At 43.4% G+C, this 24,200-nt stretch overlaps 1 protein-coding gene across 4 annotated transcripts in view; it reads left to right on the forward strand.

Annotated features, from left to right (window-relative positions):
- Window positions 1–24,200, forward strand: part of znf438 (zinc finger protein 438) — a 43,875-nt gene that overhangs the window by 13,125 nt on the left and 6,550 nt on the right. For all 4 annotated transcript variants that reach the window (XM_030079116.1, XM_030079117.1, XM_030079118.1 and 1 more), the window contains exon 2: window positions 12,891–12,976. The gene's annotated coding sequence lies outside the window, so the exon portion shown is untranslated. The remainder of the gene's footprint in view (window positions 1–12,890; window positions 12,977–24,200) is intronic.

The raw sequence follows: 24,200 nt of genomic DNA on the forward strand, positions 1-24,200 counted from the left end.
TGTACTTTGTAGAAAGACACATTCGGTCAAGACAGTGATGGGGAAATTCAGACAGGGCCTATGTTGAATTAGAGGCCACCTTTTATTTATTTATCCCCCCCTTGATTTTTCTTGAACAGCACGTGTGCCCTGTGTCTTTACACATCACCTTCCTGAACACTAACTCTGATGTAGGTAAAGATCTGTTTCGTGTAGTCAGTTCTGCCCCACAAGATCTAAGAGCAGTTACTGTGACAGGAGTGAAAATGAGTCTTTCTTAAGGCCTTAAAACATCTGAAAAACTCTTGCAATGTAGCCTCTTCTCTAAATTTACAGCCTTAAAGAAGTGAATCTTAAGACCTGTCAGAGCTACATTTTGCCCTCCATTAAACAGCATTTTTCCTTGTGCTTTTTATCCACTTTCAGATTAATGCAGACCAGTGCTTAAATAGTAGCACCTTTCAAATCTAGTTTTCTTCAATGAAATTAGGTTTCCTGTCCCTTAACAATTATTTTGAGTTGTCATTTTCCTCGCACTGTCCATTATACTTAGGGCAAAGTGATATGGACAGATTGAAATATAATGAGGATATATGTTTTTTTGGTCAGCATTTAAAAAACAAGATCTTAAAAGTTTTAAATTTTCCTCTCTGAGAGCCATAGAAAAATGACCCTCATGTCCTGAAAAAGTGTACTGTTGGTACAAAAATTGTTAAGACTTATTTTGGATAATGCTTTTGTTGAATTGAATCAAAAGCACAATCAAGACATTTTACCGGTAAAACAAAGGGTTCTGGCTGTTTGCCTTAGAAGAGCAGTAGCCCCTCTCCCTTTATTTTAAACTCCATGTGAATATTTTTCTTTCTTCTCTCGTTTACCTATAAATGCCAACAGGCTCCCTTTCACATTACTGCAGAAATAAGTCACATCGCCCAAATCACTTCCTCCTCTCTTTCCTCTCAGGCAGGAAGGGGTTACTCTCCATGTTTCCTGTCTAATTCCCAGCGCTCTGGCTACGTTCTGATTGCTTTCTTGATGTTAAACATTCCCAGGCTCCTATAACCTTCTAGCTTGCCTCCACCGTCCAAGAGCCGTCCCAGGTGAACAAGTGGGCGAACCTCCTGTTTTTTAAGGATAAAATCTCTACAAGTTTTTTTTTCTTTTTTAATAAGGGGTTGGAGATAGGGGACTTGAGGGGCGGAGGGGATGTGTGTGTTGGGAAAGCATTCTTCTTTGCATTCCTTAGTGCAAGGCTATGGGAAAGCATGTTTTCCCAACCACGTTTTGTTTGAAATAGCCTTTCTTGTGAAACGGGGTATGCAAGCCGAGGGTTTAATAGTGAAAAAAAACAGACTCAAACTTTTTTTTCCTCAGTGGTTTAATTTACAGTGTGACTTGAATAGATGTGAGAGTCGATCAGCCTTAGTTGTCCTCGGAGACTCTCTTGAACCAGTGGTGTGGTTTTTGGAAACTGCGTGTTTCCCGTTAGAGTCGTTCCTGTGTTCTTTATCCTTCCATGGTTCCTTCCCGCTCAGTTCTTCTTCTCCCGAGACACCTGAACGACAACTGAGTTACGTTGTTATCTTGTTTTGAGTCAATGGAGCATTCACATCAGTCATAAAAAAAAAAAAAAAACCTGATCCAGATTGAGCTAACATGCCTGCGTGGAAGCTGTGGTGTGGATATGACCCAGGAGCAGAGCTGGGCCAAGCCGGACTATATTTAGCCCAGTGATGCTCAGGCTAATTGCCCTCCCAGGCCTAATCATTTCCAGGCTCTGCAGCTCACAAACGACTGGAGGGGAGGCCAAGCACCCACTAACCTCATGTTAAAGAGATGTCGACATCTATGGGGCCGTCAGAGAGCTACACAGAGAAGACAAATTAGCACAATATGCTTCTACCTCATGTGCAATTAGGTCTTTCTATAAGGCTAAGATTGTAGAGTTCACTATCGCTGTCTGTTGTAGTCTTCTTAATGAAGATTGAGTACAATGTTTCCCTGCTGCAGTATCTGCAATGTAAAGAGGTTTGGCTGCATCCTCCCCTGGCAACAATGCTTGGTTCTCTTCAGTTCATCCCCACTGTTGAGCTCTGTTTGAGGAATCCCTTGTGAATGATAAAGCGTTAACATGCCAGCAGCTAATCCCACCCAGCATTCACACAGGGAGCTGTTGCCTCCTACAGTGTACTGTACCCAGCTTAGCTTCACTGTGTTGGCCTAACAGAGGCTGAAAAGAGAAATACATCTGTGCCTCTGCCCTGCCAACCTAGCTTTAGCTGTAATGTGGTGTTGGTGGCAAAGTTTACTTTCTGCTCAGTGGTATTTTTCCCACCCCTCCCCCTGTGTGTGTGTGTCTGTGTATTTTAGCTCCTACTTGTGTGTGTGTGTGTGTGTGTGTGTGTGTGTGTGTTCATGTTCGTGTAGAGTTACACCATTTCCTGTGTGGTTCCTGTCCCCCAGCTTGCCCTGGTGAAACAGCGGGCACGTGATGACCAGGGTCATGGGGCGAGGGCTTTGTGGTGAGGGGTTCTGTAGCAGGAGAAGGAGAGGTTGCCTGCCTGATACTCAGCCCCAGGCTTCCTTCCTGCTCTTTTTCCCAAAGGTATGCTGGGAAACCTGGCTTTTCCAAGGCCTTTTCCATGACACGCACCTGGGGCAAGACCAGGTGGACTGATAATGATGAAAATGATAAAGGGGGCTTTAAACACTAATAGGCTATTACTTAAAAGGAAATTTGCAACATATAAATGCCCTGTGGTCTGACAGTGATTAGTTGGAGTACACTAAAATAGCAGTAAATTAGACCGATAGTTAATTTGTGCCTTTTGCAGAGTCTGTGTCCAGAGTATTAATGGTGATATGACGCAGTTGCAGTCTGAGTGACCATGTGCGTAGCCTCTTTTCAGGGTTTGATTGCAGAATTGAGCACGTATACAATTTTGCAGCAAGGGGACAGCGTATTAGAAACTGAATCATGATGATTGGCTGGCTTACACTCCCAGGTGTTACTTAATTGTTTGTCGCTATGGTAGCAGAACATGTATTCTGTACTTGAATTTACAAGAACCTTGAATTAACAGACATCTGAGGGACCCTGTGCACCATTTGTGCAAATGGGTGACAGGAACATTGGACAGCAATGCTATTTGGTTACCCCGAAAATTCTGGGTAACCAAGCAAATTTAGTTATCCTGATTCTTGAAGGTGAAGAACGATGAACTCACCAATTTCGGAGGTGAAACGGAAAAAGTAGTGAGTTTGGTTGTGGAGATTGACAATGTCATCAGTGATCGGCACTAGAGGGAAGAAGCTGTTGATCTGTACATGACCTTTGTGGGTGGGCCACGCAAAAATCCTAGAAAGCTGTGTGGATAGCTGCAATTAGCCAAAGCCTTGCTGTTTAATTATTGTGAATGGATGAACACAATTCACACAGTCCCTACCTGCTATCATGAATACACCCTTCCCAATGCCAGGACAATTTTTGCAAAGAAAATAGACCATGAAACCAGTCTTAGCGGCTAAGAGAACACAAGTACAACATTCTGTGGCTTAGCCTTTTTATTTTAATGAGAAAATATAAAGATCAAACAGTTCTCCCACCTCCCAGACGATGGTATCATCCATCGACAATCAGCGGGGGGTTGATGGAATGATGTTAATCTGTACGCTGTTGCCAACCGCTAGTAATGAGTCGCGTAATGTTTTCCTGCTCCAAGGCTGAAATAAGTTAGGTAAACATCATTTTTGAAATCAGAAATGAGTAATATGTAACATTATGAGTAATGAGGCCAGCACTGTTTAGTAATAGCCTACAACGATTACCAGACTTGGTAGAGATATGCTGACGCATTGCCATGTTAAACTGTTACGGTGTAGAGTAGTAGCGTTATTGAGCTACACCTCCTGAATCCTCTTGAAGTTTGGAACCACGGCTTGCCTCCTTGAAAACACTCACCTCCATATCATGTGTGTCACGTGCTCTGCTGTGAGGAGGTGAGCTCTTAGCCAGAGAGAGAGAAAGAGAGAGAGAGAGAGGGAGAGAAAGAATAAGTGAACTGTGTTTGTCAGCTTTTTAAACCCTGAAATTGATTGTTCTTCTCCGCTCTTTATTCTAATGACAAGCTAATCCCCCTCTCCTGTTTCCCTCTGTTATAAATAGAGCCTCTTATTTCCCCACTCCGCTGTGCACTGCTACTGAAAATTAGCACTCATGATGAGTCTGCGCTCTCAGCAATCAATTTGCCACACTAAGTCCCTCCAAAAAGGTTACCTGTGGCATTTGAGCCCCGGCCACGTAACCTCGAATTCGCCTCTCCTGCCAATTTTTATTCAGCTAATTAAATAAATGGCTTCGTCTGGAGAGTCAGCTGAATGAAATGTCAAAATATTGATGTTGAATAGTTACGTGATTTCAGGGCATTTGTTATAGGGAATGCAGAGTGGGTGGTGGAAGTAGCACACAGGGATACGGGGGCGTGTCGGCCCCAGGGCTGCTTTAATGATATTAGTAGAGATCTTCTTATATATGAGGCTCTAAGTTATTCATGCTCAGCACTGGCTATCCATCACAGCTGAGTAAAGTGGTTGACTGTAACCTATAATAGTGGCATAGCTAAATTGCTTTGCTATCAGAATATTTGAAAATCAACTGCTTAGCTTTTCTACTACCATAAAACCATTTGAGATTTTATTACCTGTAGAAACCAGCTGCAGTAACTGTGTTCGGATCCTCTCTGTTTTAGATTACAGAAAAGCACCAGTCATTTGTGCTGCACACAGGATTAATGAGAAGATGATTAGCCCGCATCGCCACTTTGAAATTCTCCTCTTTACCAGGTGCTGCAATGCAAATGGTATGTTTTCTTTAGTCCTCCTCCACTCACCCTGCCTCTGACCTGCAGCTCAGTATCCTAGGTGTGGAGGAATGCTGCCTGCTGCAGGCACAGAACGTTGTGTTTGGTGAAGCAGCTCCCCCTGACCTCACCTCCCACCTTCCTCCTCCTCTTGATGTAGCTCAGCTCACCTCCCTGTAAGGAGATCCAACTTCACAAGCCAAAGTGGCCAGACCTGTGAAGAGAGTGCACATGTTTTTGCCAGGAAAGGCAAAGGCACTGACTTTACTACCTCTTCCATGATGGGACTGTGAAAATTGGAAAAATACAGAACATCTCCTGTCAAACAGGGGAATGTATAACATGGTTTGCATTGGTCATTGAATTTATGGAATATCCTAGAATATATTCATGCGTGTGTAATGCAGTCTGGAAAAGTCAGGCACTTTACAGGAATGTACAAAAATGTATTTTAAAAATTGTTCCACACATTCATTGCATTAGATGCTTTTTTTACATGACCCACATTGTATGGCCGCAGCTAAGCCAACTACAATGGCAACCATACTTTTGCTGAGCTGAAAAATAACTTTAACAAACCAAGAAGGACTACAATCATGCCCATTCTTACAATCATGCCCATTCTTAAGCTCTGTCATGAGAAGTCATAGCAAAGTCATATAATTTTATTTTAGGGCCATGATGGGAACCTTGAAAAAAGTGACTGGAAAGAAACAGGTACAGCCTCTGCTTGGCACCATGGCCTTTTAATCACAATGTCCTGTTCTGAATGCAAGTAGGGGATTGTGGGAATTTTATGACAGTTTGCAATGTGGTGTAGTTAAGTTTACAGTTCTACAATAATATGATATTTACCTCCATTTCTTAATTAGATACTTGCCGTTAAGGAATATAAGCATTAGGGATCAACCAATTATCCATCCTGGCAGATTATCAGGGCTAATATTTTTTCAGTAATCAGTATAATCATTTTGTTTGACTTGATGTCTGATATAAAAACCACTTGGATGCCGCCTCTCCATCTGAAAGACAGCGGAACAAAAGTGAGTGGGTAGAGCAGCATTTCTGATAATATGGTTACAATTTTAATCTCCCTTTTCACTGAATATGTCTTTAAATTAGTTTTCAGTGTAGTTTTACAGAAAGACAAAAACCTTAAGTTGTAGTGTATTACCGTTGCTTACCTGCCTTTAGGAGGGGTTACAACTTTGGTTGAGTGCTGGGATAGGCTCGAGCACCCCCCTGGCCCTGACTAGGATAAGCAGTTTAGAAAATGAATGAATGGACGTATGAGTGAACACTTTTTTTTTACTCCACTATCGGTGATCTGAACTTAAAATATTAATTTTTTTGCAATTTTGTTTTACTAATGTAACAGTGTTAATTAATCATTTGTTAATTCAAAGCAAGGTTCGTTTTGGTGTTTCTAATACGTTTCTAATAATGTTGACACTGGAATTTTCAGATTTACTACAAATGAATGTCAACCCTAAATATCAGCTATTGGTGCCCTGAACTGCCTGTAATCATTATTGGTATTGGCCCTGAAGTCATTAGCGGTCCATCCCTTATATGCAGTATGTCTTATAAATAAGTATTTTCTCAAGTGCTGTCGACCACGGTGAACTGAAAACACTGACCCATCACTGACCTGACTTTTCTGGGACTGGGGTAAAAATGACATGGAGGATTTCATATTGTGCCACGGAATACAACCGTATGTTTGGGAAGGGAAAAGGGGCTCTTTTAGTCACACGCACACACTGTCTTATCGAGAGCATGTGTGTATGCTCCTGTTGGCGACTGGGCAGGTCTGTGGTGTGTCTGGCATGCTGCGGGGTCTCTGGGTTGCTCTGATAGCGCTCGTTCCTTTGAGGCCCGAACATGCTATGGATAACGACACCAGCGTCGTCCAGAGTCTGATCTCAGGCCAGCGTTGTAATGAGCCAAAGTTAAGGCTGCCAGGGCGCGGGCAGAATAAAGATACACCCGCGGTTGATTGGTTGAGCACATCATCAGACGTATAACATGGTTTTGATGGTTGATAGCCCAGTACTGTGTGCTCTGGCTCTTTGTTGGCATACAAGGATGCCTGGATCCACCCTCAGAGAACGAGCCCACCCTTCTTCTCTCCCTCTTCTCCCTTGATCTGCCTCAATTGGCTTCTACTCCCCCCCACCCCTTCCCCTGTTCTTTCTGTCTCTCTCCCCCACCAAATCTGTCTTTCTTCTTCCTCTCTCCCCTCCCAGCTCCTCATCAGATCCGCGGGGCCAGATTTTTATCGCTTTTCTGTGAGTCCTGTGAGGGGAACCTTGAGGGTCTCAGTGGGATCAATTTAAAAGGGAAGTGCTTGTCTCTCCTCCTCTCCTTGGCCCTCTCGGCTGATTGGGTCCGCTCGCCAGGAACTCGCAGGCTTTTGATCTCCCCCCCACTGCTCTAAGTTTTTGTCAGAGCTGGGCTTTAAAAAAAAAAAAAAAAAAAAAAAAAAAGAGTCTCACCCAACAGTGTTTCTGTTCCACTTCCTGAGAAAAGTATGCCCCATCCCCTCTCTCTGCACCTGTGAGAGAGACGGAGTAAAAGTTTTGTATACCCGTTGGGTGGTACTACAATCTATGGCGTGATTGACTTCTCTTTGAAGATGTGAGAGCAATCCATCTCTTCAGGTGGAGGTGCACAGAAGAGGACTGGTGGTCCTCTGGCAGCCCTCTTGAACAACCGGTGAGAAGATGCTGGGAGCTGTGATGCATAATTCAGACACTGTGGGTAACCGCTCTCTGTGTTACAAAGAGGAGGCAAGCAAGAGCTGGTGCCTTCGACGGTTCCCATGCTGAGCTGTGTTAAAGTTGCTCCCTCCTTTGTACGACATGAGGAAACAGTGACCCCGGAGCAGGAGGGACTAGACTAGACAACAACAGCTCGACTAGGCAGTACGGTGTCAAGACAGAGTGTTTTTCATTTTTCATTTTTCGAAACCGACAGAGCTGTAATAAACCCAAGCCTAGCTCACATGTCCCGAGTGAAATTTGCTTAGCGTACTCTTACTTGAGGTTTGTTGCGTAATACAAAGAAGTCGCTGAGGACAGGGCAATAAAGACAGTCAGTGTTTGGACAGGAGCCAGGCCCTCTGACCCTCCTCCTCCTCCTCCTCTCCGTCCTCCTCTGTCTCCCTTCAGGTCACTGGAGGTCAAACAAGAGTTTTTCTTGTCCTAACTTTCTGATCTCTTCTCTCTGGGGAAAACTGCAGTCACGACTCAGGATTAAAATTCCGATGTAAATTTAGCCAAACCAGGCCACATGAGTTGTTGTTGTTATTGTGTGTGTGTGTGTGTGTGTGTGTGTGTGTGTGTGTTATTTTCTTTCTTTCTTTTCTTTTTTTAAGGGGAATATGAAAAGAACAGTGATGATTCCTTGCCAGTTGGATGGAGGCAACATTTCTTTGCCAGTGAACCCAGATTTTTGCTTAGCTGCCACACTTAAAGTGGACAGAGAGAGAAACTGAAACTTTGAGGTGGCTTGGATGCAAATGTCTGTCACTGTAAGGCATAACGCCCCGTATTTTCAGGGCTCTTGGGTCCCTTGTTGATGACATCATCGGTGTAGTTCTGCACTAATTGAGGTTTAATGCTAGAGTAGAGAGTGGAGGGCTGTAATTTTCCCGCCCCGGCCCGGAATAGAGACGACAGTTTTTCATGTGGTCCGGGCTAATTTGGGTTGCAGCGCTGCAGCTGTGGGACACCTCACACTTTTGTGCTTCTCATTCTGCCCAGAGATTAAAAAGGAACATTTGGAAAAAGAGGATTGTTCATGAAGTAATGCAAAAGGCTATGGCCTCGTCCAGTTTCAGATGTGCTGGAGAAACGATAGACGCAAGCATGGCTCAGTAATCCCTTGAGTGAGACAGGAGGGCACTTGGTGCTTATTTGTCCAAACCCCATGTACACAGCACTGACATGGAATTTGGACTTCAAAATGTTTCCGTAATATTTTCCCTCGCTTCTGTTGCAAAACCAACAAAGCTCTTAAGCCTGGAAGGAAGAAACCCATTCTCCTTGCCACCTCCGCCTCAGAAACGTAATTATTTTGAGTGTAAAACGACGTATGTCACTCCTGGCCCGAGGCGACGAGAGGCAGTGTGGTTTATATAGGCCTAGGTAGGTGGAGGAGGAGGAGGAAGAAGAGCCGGCGAGGCAGCTGTAATATGCAGAATGGCATTTGGTGTGTCATTATGAATGTATGTCCACAGAGCCTGGGCGTAATGACATTCATCCTCCCGCCCAGGCAAACACACACGCACACAAACACAAACACAGAGCTCTACCTGCTCTTTATCCCATCCGCTATATCAGGGCCTGTATAAACATCAGGCCTGTTTGAAGTGGAAAGCCTTAATCACAAGTGTAATCATTTACATTGCTAGGTGGTTACTGGCATGATAGAGGAGAGGGAGAGGAGGCCTTGAATGCCAGCGGCTCGGCCAGTGGAGACACAAAGGCTCAGAGAGACACCTGATAGCAGCAGGGAGCAGAAGAAGCAATAAAAGAATTATTATGGCAGGTTATGCTCTCTATGCATACCTTTGTTTATTCATCCTAACTTCTATTTATGATCAAGGTATCCGTGTGGCCATAAAAAGTCTGAGAAAGTCTTAATCCCCACCATATTTGCTTTGCTCTGCTGATCATAACACAAGTGAATCAAACCCAGTGGACAAAATTAATATTGTGATAAGCACAGAAAATCTCCTAACACATGCAACATCACGTGAAATTATCAAAGTGACATTCATTGCATTGAACCTTAAGGTTATGTAAAGTATGAATTAAATTCACATAATATTCTCTAATTTGCTTCAGAATGGTGTAACACAGTGACTCCATCATCTGATGAAGATATGATTGCCCTGAAAGATATTGATATTGATTAATTGCTCAGGTGCTACAGTTGGACCTCAGACTTTAACAGAAAATCCAAGGAAAAAGACATCTCAGTACAAACGATGATACCATGAAATGACACCTTGAATTCCTAAATTTAAGCCAAAAAAATAAAAATGTCTTGCAGATGTTAGAAATGTTGTTCAAGACAGGTTAATTTGTGATTTAATTTCATGAAAACACAATTTAGATTGATAGTGTTGTTGACAGATTCTTTACATTCAGTCATATGTAGTTCAGACAGAGTTGGAAAGTATGGCAAACGGAACTGGCAAAATACCATCTATTTTGCACGCAGTGGTTATTGATTGATTGTATTTTCCATGTCCCTCTGTGGTGCATGACGTGGGACATGATGTTGACAGAGTGTCTGCTTGTCTATGTAGACATGTTGTCGTTAATACAGTAACTTGAGGAACACACATAACAGAAACGTCATACTTACACGCCAGGTGCTTTAGAGCAGGTGATCTGCTTTATGTTTTGGAGCACTTTGCTGTATAAATTTGTACACTGAGGAAAAACTGAGTCTCTTGCAAATACTATAACCCTTTATTGTTTTAAATTACAGAGTGCATATTAATACCACCCATGCATTTTGTAAATAAAAGTAGACAGAAACATTCAGTAATCCATGCATGAATTTGTTTAATTAATGATTACATTTGCATAAACTGATATGTGTGATATATCTTTGTGATTATGATGTCTCATTAGGCAGCTCAAGTGCCTCTTTTCTTAAGTCAATATAGTATCATTTATTGCAGATGTGTTGGAATTTTTATTCTGAATTAATATCCGTGTGTCTTATACGAATGGTCATCTATTTACTAGCTTTTGGTTTGTTTTGGCTGCTAAATTGTTTTCAAATTGAATTTGCTGTAACATTAAAAGGAATTAAAAGGCTTACTTTGCATCGCATTGTGTATTGTAAATCTGTGTCATAAGGCTATATTATCTGGTCTGCATGTTGCTATGGTTTGTCTTCATTTGAAGGAGTCTGTGCATGAAAGTAAGAATAAGGAGTCAATGTCATTGCATTCTGAAACTCTGCTTCTCTAGCATACATTGCCCTCAGGGTGTTATTTAGAAATGAAAAAGTGTTTTGTGATTGACTCTTGGGGCACACACACACTGATCCCATTGTACCATGCAGGTCTGACCGGCCTCTGCCTGGGCCAAAGCCTGTTAACTCCAATTCAAAGCGTAGAGGTCGGTAATGAGCACTGTCAGAGTTGACATAACGACCTCCCGCTCTGGGGCTGAACACTGGAGTCCGAGGTGAAGAGAGAGACAGCAGGTTTGGTCACTGCTGGGCTGATCCAGGCACTCTCTTTAGGTTTGCTGTAGAAAGTGCTCAGACACGGGACTGGCTGGGCCTGCCTGGCTCTGTTATGGCCATTAGACTAGCAGTATGGAAGCTCACCTAAAGCATTCTAACCCATAATTAGGTCTTGGCTCTTAGATTCATAACTGGGGAAAATTCTTACACTCATCATTGTACCTTTATATAGAAAATAGGTCTTGCCTTCTCCTCATGCACAAAGTCAGCATTTGCGAAATTACGTTTTACTTTTCCACAAACTGCCCTTGTACACCAAATCACTATTTGAGGGCTGGAACCTGTAATACCTGATCATGGAAGTAGTTTGAGCTCTAGGTAATTTGGGTTAGCTTGGACTTTCAGAAATTGCTTCTAAAGTTAAGCCTCCTCATACCCATAATGAATTGCAGTGAATCTTGAAGCTTGATACTCTGAAGGATTTCAAGTTTTGTATCATGAATTTGGTGTTATTTGAATGCAGTTTCTTTGATCAGTGGTTTTCTTTCTCATATTTTGCTTTGGTAGCCTCTTCATCACCATCAGTGTGGTTTTTAATATTTAACTGAAGGTTGTATGTGCAGCATAGGCTGCTTTTAGTTATAGCGTGCTGTCACACCAGATAAGTGTTGCCCAGTCCTGCCAAAAATAAAATGTGAAAATGTGAGCCGCTCAGCGGTGTCGTGCTTTTGTCCTCAAGGTTAATAAATAGAAGAGTGGTTTTGTTCAACATAAGCATTTTCCTATCCATCCCAATCTTGGCTCATTAGAGTCAGGTTGTTTAGAGTAGATGACTTGCTGTGTTCCTGAGTTCAGTTCAGGCGGCACAAAAAACAGCCACTGCATTCCAGCATTGCGTGTCCTGGACTCCTGTTTCTCAATAATTTATCCAGACAACTAGAATGATTATTCTATGAATATGCACTGAAAATTCCTCTCTTGTGCTCTCTTTCTCTGTCTCTCTCTGATGTGTAAGTTTGTGCATTTGTTCAAGTGTGTGTTCAAGCATGTGTGCATGTGAGCAAATGCGTAGGTGTGTGTACGCAGCTCTTTTCCCCCCTGAAACAAAGGAGGTGTCAGGGCGAATTAGCCCCCCTACCTGACTGAGCACCCATAGAGCTTAGAGATGCACCACAGGTTCTGCTGAGTCGCACATGAACCGTAGTGTCTGCTTCTCCCCCTCCACTTTCCCTGCTTCACCCCCCCCCCACACACACACACCCCTTTCCACTCCTGAGGTGCTCTAACAAGGTTGTTGGAAGAGGATAAGGCGTGTTAAATGAATAATTTACACAGAAGAGCGCTCCTTATTTATTTAATACGGCTGGATCTGACTGAGTGGGCAGTCTGTGTCCCCGACCGCCTAGAAACTGTTGGCTAAACGAGCTCTCGCTTCGCTTAATGGAGGGCCAAAGCGACAGACATTTAGAGAGGGGACGGGGATGCATGAGAGAGTGAAGCAGTTTGTGCATTGTGTGTGCTTGTGAAACAGGCCGTGCATAACTGTCCTAGTGTGCGAATCATGTCACCACCAAACTGACTTTGTCGTCACACCATGTTACTTGTTATACCTTGACACAAACAGATCACTTATGCGACACTCCGCCTGTTTAAATAATGTTTCTAGGAATTTATGGGAAAAAAATCCATGATGCTCCTTCTGTTGGTCCTATTGTATGCCACTCTAGATAACAGTCTGAAATGTAAAAGGAAATTTATATCCTTTTTGCCTGTACTGATTGCTTAATTCCTTATTGAATTTTCCTGAGATCAGGTTCATGTTTGATATGTTTCCAGGGGAGCGTGGAGAGGGGGGGACAGGACCACAGCCCCGGCACCGCTCCGACAGAAGAGGAGCTAAGGAGGAAGGAACCATCCAGTTGGTAAATCCCTAAGTTTAATTTGTACATTGAACATCAGTTTTCTTCTGTTGTTATATTTTCACAGCTATTGGGAGGAACAGTGGGAGATATGTGGGTGAAGAAACCTATTTGAGTTTGTTTTTTTTAAAAAAAAGCAGATGTCAGTGTTGTTTAATTATTGAACACAGTCTTTTTCACATACAAGAACTAGAGGGCAAAAAATGAGAAGGAATATCCCACCAATCAGGTTATGGTCAAAATTCTCTCTCTGACATCTGGAGTTGTCTCTTTCTCCCCTCCCTGCTATCCTCCTCCTCCTTCTCCTCTTCTTCTGTTGTCAGAGGTTGACAGAGGCAGCCCTACTCAGTAGGAGCCATACGAGGCTGCAGTTCCCCTGTGTGTGTGGGACTGTGTGTGTGTGTGTGTTTCCCAGGAGAATGAAATCCCACAGCTCACATTGACCTCATTATAAAAATAGCTCATCTATCCAGCCATCACATTTCCCTCCATTTCCCCTCTCCTCCTCAATCTCTTACACCATGATCCTCTCTGCTTCCCGCTCGACTCTCTGTTCTCTCTCCCTATCAGTGTTTGCACTGGACTTTACGTGAGATTAAAAGCTTATGTAAATCTTTGTAAGTGCAAGGTTTTCCCCGCACCTGTCAGGACCAATCTAGACATAATCTTGAATTGTAAGATGTCTTTAAATCGTGGAACGTCTCTGGATAACACTAAAGAAACTGTTTACCTTATCTGCAAGGATTATCTCCTGAAACATGTTACAAAGTTAACAGTATTGAAGCTGCTACTGGCCATTCCATCCTCTTTGCCTTGGGCTTCCTCTCCTCTCTCTCTCTCTACCTAGTCTAGTGCATTTCTGCGCCCTGTGTACCAGCAGAGTGAAATCCCACCATTAGAGCGAACAGCGCTCACGTCTAGTTAATTTAACGGCAGCATCACTGATGGTAACAACAGTCATTACGGTCCAAGACGAGCTTTGATCCTGCCAGACAATGTTTCCTGCAGTTGTAATGCCCAACAAAGACACCTCAGCAGCTGCTCAATTTGTGAACTGAGAGAGAGAGAGACACATGAGCGTTTCACCTTTCCCCTTTCCCCTCAGGAATGAAAACTGCTCCGTGGTATATCATGATTTTTTTTTTTTTTCTCTTCGACTATTTAATCAAGTAGAGGTGAATGAGCGTTCACGCTGTTTTTCATCAAAGCCCTGCTTTACATTCACAGTTAAGCACATTCACACCTGGGAGCTGCAGGGAACAACCATAGTCACAGATCTGCTGGTAACTCCGCTGGAGCAATTTGGGGTTTGACATCTTGCACAAGGGCACCTCTGCGGTTGTTAAAAGACCATACCAGTGACTTTTTATGTTTAGCATAATTTCAACAAAATGTGTATACGACATTTTTCTACAAATCTTTTCCCCCACAAAATTCCTACCTTTTATCCATCAATTGGTTCCCATTCATTCCACTACAATATGAAAATGAACTTTCAGAGACTTCAATCTTTCTTCATAACCGTATTCCATCACCATAGTAAAGCTGTCCACATTAATTTTCCTAAAAGCAGCAGCACTGTTGTGTTTCCATGACTTGGAATTGGGTGAAGCGGCCCCTCCGCCAGGGAAAATAGCCCCTCGTTTGCTTTGCACAGCGAATTGTCAGTTCAGTGGTTTATGATTGTTGATGACTTTATAAGTTGCAGAAGGAGAACATTATAGGGTGAGTTAAAATAATGACTTGAAAATCCAGGGATTTTGATGGGAGGGATTTTGTTGTGAAATCTTTAGTAGCCTTGCATGATTTGCACAATGGTTTGTTGCAATCTAAAATAAACTGCAGTAAATGGGCCAAACATTCAGCATCAGTGGAACGGTCCTGTAAGGAACTGGATAAAGCTTCTCGTTAACTTTCTCCGCTCAGATTGTTCCAGCCAATCTGAGGATTCAGACTGGCAACCTTGGGGTCAAAAGTGCATACCACTTGTTAAGGCTGAGTCCTGATAGCAGCATCCTGGGCTTGAATCTGACCTCAAGCCACTTGCTGCATGTCATCCCCTCTCTTCCCTGCCTTTCCTGTCTCTCTCTACTGTTACTGTCAAATAAAACAGAATTGACAAAAAAAAAATCTTTTACAAAAAAAAAGTTTCTCTATAACTTCTTGAGTACTGCCTGAGTGTGAGTTACTATGAACTTATCTCTCTGCTTGGGTACGCTCTAAATAAGAATGTACACTGCACATGCACATTTTGGCTGCTTATCTAGCAGCTTCCCCACCCCAGAAAGGCCATTTTTTACTAAATAAGAACAAGCTGCCTTTCATTGACCTGCTTTTAGAAGCGCAACCTCACCTCAACAGGAGGAAAACCGGTGGGATCATCTGCATATTCTTTTGATCTTGTACCAGATCTGCAAGAGCAGCCGTCATTAAGGAAGTTTGCACGACGTTTCCTCCCTCTTGCCATAGCTGAAGCGCCCCCTTTCCTCTGCTGTGCTATCGCCCTTCACTCCAGCGCAGCCCTTTCAAAGTCCACTACCTTGCTACTGCCCTTCGCTTCAAAGCCACCCTAAGTTGGGTTGAAAGCCGAAACCACTCTTGTCTGTCCTTCACCGCCAAGCTGACGTGTGTTTGTGTGTCTGTGTTGTGTTGCCCTTGGGGTGGGTTACCTCCACCCCCACCCCCTCATCTCATTTCTTCCCCTCCCCGCCTTGCTGTTTATCTGTCTCTGGGCTCGTCACGTCCCTGAACCTGCTCTAATTAGCATCACACACAACGCTGTTTATTTACTCAGGTACCGACAGAAGGGGAGGGAGGTGAGAATAAAAGAGAGGAGAGACGGAAGAAGAAGAAAGACAGAGAGATGGGAAGAGGAATAGAGAGGGAGGGCAAGAGAAAGGCAGACAGGGAGAAATGATTCAGAGAAAATCAAAGAGCTTTGAGAGAGAGATGGATGCAGGGGGTAATGATGGTTAGAAAGACATGATGCAGAAAGTCAGTAAAGCGAGAGGAAGAGAGAGAACTTTCCCGCCTCTCCACGCCTCCTCTCTGCCTTTTCTACCGTTTCATCTGAGATGCAGAGTGCCTAAAATTAGCAAGCCAACAGCTTCCTTCCTTCCTTCCTTCCTTCTAGGATCCCCATTAAACAAGTTCTCCCATTGCGTTGAGAGTCATTAAGGTGGGACTGAGAATGCAGGTGCTCTTAGTGTCCCAGTGAAGGTTTTTGGTGGCATCGCTTTTCTTCCAACGGGGCTGAGGTGACTGAAATTCTTTAAGATCCATGGGAGGCATTTGAAGAACTTCAGTGAATGTGAACAAGTTATGTTGCCTTGATCGCTAGATTTTAAGATGTAGTTATCATCACATCATTGTATTGCATTGTCATTAGGTTGGTATTATACGTGAACACATGTTGATGAATATGTGTATATGTAGGTACAAAAAAGTATAGGCGCCAATGAACGTAGAGTAGGTCTAGGTCAGGTTAGGTCTTTAGATGTGGACCAGTGTATGTAGGTTTTATATGTGTATCTATGCATGTATGTGTATGATTTGTGTGTCAACAAGAGATCCAGATCAAATCAAAACAAAAAGCCTACATTTTCAGCATGTTTGTTCTTTACTTCTGTTGAGGCTCACCGGCAAATGTTTGTCCCACACGCGTGGGCCTGCATCTTACATCTAGGCTCTGTCCCAATTCAAAGGTTGTACGCTACCTAGGTCGTATTTGTAGGCTGCTTACGTCACGGCGGCGCGACAAGTGCTGTCCCAATTCAGTTTTACCGCGCGGGGTCCTGCAAATGCAGCCGACAGATCCGGCCTATTTTTGACTCATTTGCAGGATACACCTCCACGGTGCTTCGCGGCCGACATCACAGCCTACTTCCCAGGGTACCTTTGGGTCCAGTTGAATTTCTGGATCAGCCACCATCGCTGGAATTATTAAGCATGTTTTAGACCGTCTTCATGTTTATATCATGACGTTTTGATAAGTTTTCATGCCTATAATTACCACCATAGATTCGGTTTAGCTGATAACTGTATCTGAACAACGCCTGTAAATGCAAGTTTATTTAGATGAGCTAGATAGGCATTTTGCATGATGTTTCCACAGCAACCATCAGCGCATCAGGTACGTTACAATGTAGCCATGTGTACAGTTACTTTAATTGGGATAGTCTGTTGCAATTTGTGAGGTGTAACAATTATCTTCATTTTCTGCATCTGCACGAAGACAAAATAAAATAAAATACATAAAACTACAGAATCAATGTTGTCCATCTTGAGAGCGTTGAAGCTGCTTATCGTTTTGTTTCATGCACAGGTGTTCACTGACACACCTCCCAAACCTACTTGGGCATTTTACGCTGCATCACTTGAATGCGCTTCGGGAAGCCTCGATAATAATGACGTAGGAATCCTCCGCAGGCTACACCGTCCCAATTCACTAAACTTTTAGTTCCGGTAAACTTGATATCGGCACCTACGTCGGACGCCTCCTACGTGGGCACCGTGGGCTGCAACCTAGTAGTCATCTAGCCCTTCGATTGAGACAGACCCCTAGTCTTGCCAGTTTCCTTCATTTCAAGTTCAGTATCAGGTCAAAGGTCAGGTTGTTTGTTATGAGTTTAGAGCATCCCGTTGTGTTGTGGCAGTGCTTCTTTAATGGCTCTGTTTTTCTAGAAACGTCCAAATCTCTGTGGAAGGAATTTCTCTACCTGACTTACAAACACCCGTACCTGAAAAATAAGTTGACTCCAAATGAGACTATTAACATAATTGATGTGGAGCTGTAAAACGATGCCATGTCCTACATCTCATACATTCTGCCATACATTCTGGGAGTTCAACATTTCTACTTCTGTTCTTAGGTCTGCCAATTATCCTTCATATCAAGTTCAGTATGATGGTTTGCTTCCTCTTTTTGCTTCCACACTGTCTGCACTTTTTTGCTTTACTGTGTCCTATGTCCACCAGTGTCCTTTTTTGGATTTGTTAATCACGTCCAGTCTGGCACCCCACCACATTCTTCTTGATCACTCCACAGAATGAACTTGTAGCCTCAGACAATGCCAAACATTTTTAGAGCCTCAAATTCAAGCGGCCGGTCGTTTTCATACCTGTCAAACTGAATGACGACGTGCTATTGTTCGCACCGATGCCTGGTGAAGACTTGATGTCAAAACAAGTATTTTGGAATCACTGTCAAGGCATCTTTCTTCAAGAACTGCCTTTGCCTTTTTTTTAAGATGTGCACACTACGTTTTGGTATTATTCACAACCAAAGAATTTCTCCAGAGCTTCAAAAATTTTGTCTGGGATGGCAAAATTGTGACCCAAATTGATCAGATTTGCCCTTTTCTATCAGGGGACTTGACTGAAGGATTGTGCATGAATAATGGATGTATCATTTCACATTCCTATGCTCGCTTTCATTCATGCAGATTTCTCTTTGTCTCATCTATCTGCTCTACTAGATTTCCACACATGCTCCCTAATATCCACCTACATTGACTTATGACAGCCTTCAACTCTGTCCTCTTTTTTTCTTTTTCTCTATTCCATTCCTTCACCACTCTTTAGTGCTGTTTGACCTATTCAAGAGGGTCCAAATGTCACGGCAAAGGGAAAGGTCAGGTAAAGGTTTAGTGTTGAACACAGTCCGGATGGCTAACACGGTGCTGGCTGCCTCAGGGGTACACGTTAGCCCATCAGACTTTGAATACACACCTACACACACACACACACAACGACACATCAACACGCACCGCTGTCACCTCTGTTCCACACATCAGCTCTGAGCAGGCAGCAGCGTCACCAAAGTGTGTGTGTGTGTGTGTGTGTGTTCATTTGCTCATCTGGTTCATCTGTGAGCACGGTTGATTGAAGACGTGACAGCTCCTCAGGAATGACACATGGCCGCGTTGGACGTCAGGTCAAAGGTCACCGGTTGTCAGGGTTTTACAGCATCCTGCCTTGACGTGGCAGTGCTCCGGTCCTCTTTAAGGGCCCCATTTTTCCGGAAATGCCCGCTTCTCAGAATTCCGCCCTCCATGGAAGAAATATTTTCTGCCTCACCTAGATACACCTATACCTGAAAAAAATAAGTTGGATCAAAGTAAACCTATTCAGATGTGATAGATTAGTTTATTTCATCTTCCTTCATTTCTGAGACGTTAATGTCACTAAAAGCGAAATGCCGAAGTTTCGGTTTTGCGTATTCCATCCCAGAAACAGTGGGTTTTTCTGTCATTAGCAGTGGGATTTTGCTATCGATTAAGCTACATTCCCATGCAGGGCAGAGCGGCAGGGTCCTAATTGGAATGGATTTCTCTGTTGCATTGATTTGCTCAGGTGACAGTGGATGACATACGGTCCTTTGTGTGTGTGTGTGTGTGTGTGTGTGTGTGTGTGTGTGCGCGTGTGTGTGTGTAGGTATGTGTGCCACGAATACCATATGGTGTTATGTTGCCTCTTGTAACACCTTTCTTTTTTGTTGTCCAGTAAAATGGTAAAAGGAGCAGCTGTAGGCGACCATATTTCCATTTTTATGTGTGCTTGTGTGTGTGTGTGTGTGTGTGTGTGTGTGTGTCCATCTCTTCCTTGGCCCTCTCACTCAGCGGAGCTCTGGGATGAAACAAGGACTTCTGCAAACACTGATTTCATTTTCCCCCTGACCGCCTTTCGCTCCTGGGAGAGAGACCCTAGCTCCTACTGCTGCTACTTACCATACACACACGCACACACACACACACACACATACACAGAGACATACACACACACCTACCTTAGGCTGGAGAATTTCTACCCCTACAGAGGAAAGATGAGCGCTTAGTGTGCATGCAGGAAGAAGCAATCGAGCACAGATAACTCTTAAGTTCACTCAGAAGGAAAAAAAAAATGGAATGGTCTGATTTCCTCTTGGGCTGCCAGATCCATGAAGTGCACTTTTATTGTGTTTTCATATTGGCTCAAATTTTTGACAGCTCTAAGAGAGCAGAGAGAGAGATGAAATTTAAGTATTTTTATTCCTTCTACCTCTCTCCTTCTCTCTCACGCTCACTAATCCCAGCGGGCGTGCGCCTGTGTGGGTGTGTGTGGGCGTGTGTGTGTGTGTGTGTGTGTGTGTGTGTGTGTGAGCGAGAGAGAGAGACAGACAGGAGATTGGGGGAACATGGCCGCTGGACATGGCTTCTCACAGCCGGCTGGCCCCGACCCCCCGCGATCTGCCCTCTTATCTAGCCCAGATCCTGGCCTTTCATCTGGGCTAAAACCTGGGGGAGCTTGGCCTCCCTCCCAAACACACACACACACACACACACACACACACACACACCCTTACTTCATTCCAGACCCCCTCCATCTCCAGGCTCTATCTTTGAGTCCCAGATGAGCATTGCTCTCACCTACAAGGGAGATAACAAACCTCTCACTACTCTGCTCCGCCTCCCCCCAAGACTCGTCTTTTCTTTGGATGTGTTTTTTTTTTTTTTAAACTACAGGAAAAAGATTGAAACGGTCTCCCTTTTCCCATTCTCTACTGTAAACAAACACTGTCCGATGGATAACATTTTCACATGAGAGGTTTCCTCAGTTGTCTAACCCTTCATGATATACACCAGGTTGTCTTGTCATTGGGCCCAGGCCTCAGTCTGCATAGTTTGGGAAAACACTGGACTCTGCAGTTTAAACAATAGTCGGCCAAGTGCAAGAAAAAGTGGAGCGGAATGAGAGAATGCATCAGGGATGCTACCAAAACACGGCGTTATCCATGTTTTGACATCTCACAAAATGGGACTGTTACTGCTCGCAAAATTGTGTTACTGTTTAACAATAGGCAGGTTGTTTTGGCTGGCAAGTCCTTCGGTCTTGGCCACAGCACCTCTTCATGTGACCCATTTTCAGTTTTAGGATGTGTGCAAGAAATATATGTATGTATGTGTGTGTGTGTGTGTGTTTGGAGCTTTTTCGATGCAATTTGTACCACGTCATTCAATTCCAGGTGGATGCCTGGCTCGTCCCGGTGCTGCCCTCTTACTCAACCCTGACCTGTTTTCCAATATAAACAGCAGAACCTCACCTCTCACCCTCTGGTCTTACCTGATAATCTGTCTCTGTGGATCCTCCACCCTCCCCCTTTCTTTCTCTCTCTCTGACGCACACATTCTCTCGCTCCCTTTTCTCTCTCTCTCTCCCTTTTCTCTCTCTCTGTCTCTTGCTCTCAGTCTCTCTCCTGCACCAGAAGCCAGGTTCACCGCAGTCTAGCCCTGACCTCTGACCCCAGTCAGATTAGAGTGGTTTGCGTTCCAGAGCCAGTGGCAGATTGAATGGCGTCTGTGACCTCCCCTGCACATTTCTCCCAAGCGTCGCTCCGTTATTCCCCACAGAAGCTAGACAAGGCCAGGCAAATCATAGTAATAGTAAAAGTTAACCATTGGGGTGCAGCGTCCAGGTATTTTCAATCACTGAAACAGCGTTGCGGCTAATGCTAATGCCCTGTGTCTGCATATATGTCCCCATTGTACACTCAACTGATTCCTGGTGTCTCGATGAATTGAATGGATGCTGGTGCTTTTGCCATTCAAATATGGAAAACAGTGTTGACCTTCCCCTCTTCCTTTCAATGAAAAATCACCATTTTTTAAGCACAACAGCCCCCTGGTGCCTTTGAATTGAGGCAACTCGTTCTCACTTGCGAGGTTTATATTGAGCCTGACATTCCAGTAAAAATCAGTGATAAATTCCCCATAACCCAAAACAGATTAGGCTTTCCTACTCTGGATTATTATTATTTTTTTTTTTTAGCTGTGAAAGGTGAGGTGTGAATCTTTGGAGAGTAAAATGATGTCAACAAGGTTTTGGGAAAGTCTGAAACATTGAGAAACAAAATAGTCCTGGTATTTTAGCAGTAAAAAAAACACTTGAGTGGCCAAATGGCTTGGAAATAATGACTTGCATTGAATGTTTGTTTGTTTTTTTTTTTTTGACATGCATAACTGAATAGTTGCAGGAGATGTGTGTTCTGCTGAGACGTCTGCTTAATGAAAACAGAAACATCAGAAGTGTGCACAGAGCACAATGCATGGTCAGTTTTTAGTCTGCATGTCAGAAAGCCTTCCTCTAATTCCATGCATTGATGCATGTACACTCAGGTTGGTTGTTTAGTTCAGTTAATTCACAGTTCATAGATACAGTAAATTTGGAAATACCATTTTGAAGAGAATTTGCTTTGAGTGATAAAGCGGTCAGCATGTAATTATGACCACTATGTTTTGCATCTCGGCTTTCAGTAGTTTTACCGCCATGCGTCTGTCGCCCTCACTGCTGTTTCCACAAAACTGTGATCACATGCTGATGTACAGGCCAGGCTCTTAAGCATCAGTGGGTCTTTGGCTTTTTTTTGCCTTTGGCTCCTTTTGTGTCATTTACCCAGTTTTGAAAAATGATGTGTGACAATGGTAGGGCAGGTTGACAAGCAGGGAGGCATCATCAAACAAACCTTTGTTTTCTTTTCCTTTCTTCTTCCCTTGGTCCCTGCTTCTCTGCCTTCTCTTCCTCCAATAGGCAGGTTTAGTACATGGCAGAACAGGAGAGGCAGAGAGTTAACATGCTATTTATGCACTGCGAGGAGAATCCCAAAATGAGAAGGAAAGAGGGACGGCAGGATGCAGAGAGACAGAAATGATGGAAAGCATAGATGGATGGAGAGAGAGAAGACTTTAGGGATATGGAGCGAGAGAGTGCTAAGGCAGCCCAGAGTCCTTTGTCAGGTATTAATATTTGTAGGTTAAGGCCTGTAAAGATTTAATCATTGGCTGCTCCATTCTGTCCAGATGTGGCCTGAGGCTGCCATCATTACTGACACTCAGCAGCTGTAAAAGGGGAATTCGTTTTGATAATGTTTATAGTGTTTTTCTCACACCTTAGTCCCTTTCTAAATCCAGATACTTCTCTGTCTTGCTGTTCTGAACTTATCACTGTGGCTTACGCTGTGTGTCCTGCATTTTCAACCCTTGTCAGTGGCTGGCCAGTCGGTTCAGCAGCTGAGATCGTCAATGAGAGAGAGCTTTCTGATTGGCTGTTCTGCTTCATCGAATCAGGGCATGAGAAAAGGAACAGAAATTAGTTTGTGTTGTTGTGCGAACTAGCCACCAAGCTAGCTAACCAGAGACATCTAGTTGCTGTAATAACAAAAAAAAGCAAAAGCAAAAATGATCAGTCTGACAGTGCCAGAGCAGCTGCAATTTCTCATCAGGCAAACTTCTTAAGTCATACCATGAATATTTTTGAACAGATTTTTGAGTGGCTGGAAATCATGGGCCAGCTCTAGTTTGTTCCTTTATGCATGATAACAAAACCACTGCCCTCTCCTGGTGTGGAGAATTATTTAGTCTTGTAGGTGCAGAACATTTGTGCATGGCGGCCGTCAGCTGTAGTCCGTTTGGTGTGTTCGTGTACTACTGTTAGCAGGAGATATGAAGTGGATTTTAAAATTCAACCATATGGTGAAGTCAGCATTTTGTAATAAACAAAGATATTTACTTAGTCAGAGAGACCAAAAAGGTGTGCGCCTACACAATAAGGCAAAGAGCACAGACCTCACATTAGAATGACTTTGCTGCTCATTTGGCCCGCCCTACTGATTTATAGTTTAGATGACTCTGTGTCTTGCCTCCCAATCCACTTGGGTCACTGAGATCATTTCAGTATGTTTCATTTTCACAATTTAAATCTGAACAAGCTCCTTTACTAAGAAATGGGCAAAAGTACAACCCCTGACACTCAGTGAGAGATGAGTTCACTGAAAAAAATTCATGACAAATTGCTCCATGGCTGGTGAGAAGCGTTGTGTAACATAGCATGCCTCTCAACTTATTTTTCACTAGCCTTGTTTATGACTACTGGGAATGATTTTAGTTTAATAACTACTGGTTATCTAGTACCTTTTGCCTGTTTTTAAGTCATAGTACATGCATGCAGTGGTGGTGTGTGTCCGTGTGTAGACACATCGACAAAATAATTCAAGAATAATACATAAAAGAAATTTCATACTGACATCACTGGTACCATCAATAGAGTAGATGATCTGATTGGATTTTGGAGTACCTTTCTGCATAAATTTGCATATTAAGGAGGAACATTGGCAGGATATGAGTCAGCTCAGCGTAATGTACCTCTTGTTGTTTGTGTTCTGATAAAATGGTGCACATTAACAGACCACATTACA

The sequence above is a fragment of the Myripristis murdjan genome, chromosome 20, assembly GCF_902150065.1.
Source record: "Myripristis murdjan chromosome 20, fMyrMur1.1, whole genome shotgun sequence".
Taxonomy (NCBI): domain Eukaryota; kingdom Metazoa; phylum Chordata; class Actinopteri; order Holocentriformes; family Holocentridae; genus Myripristis; species Myripristis murdjan.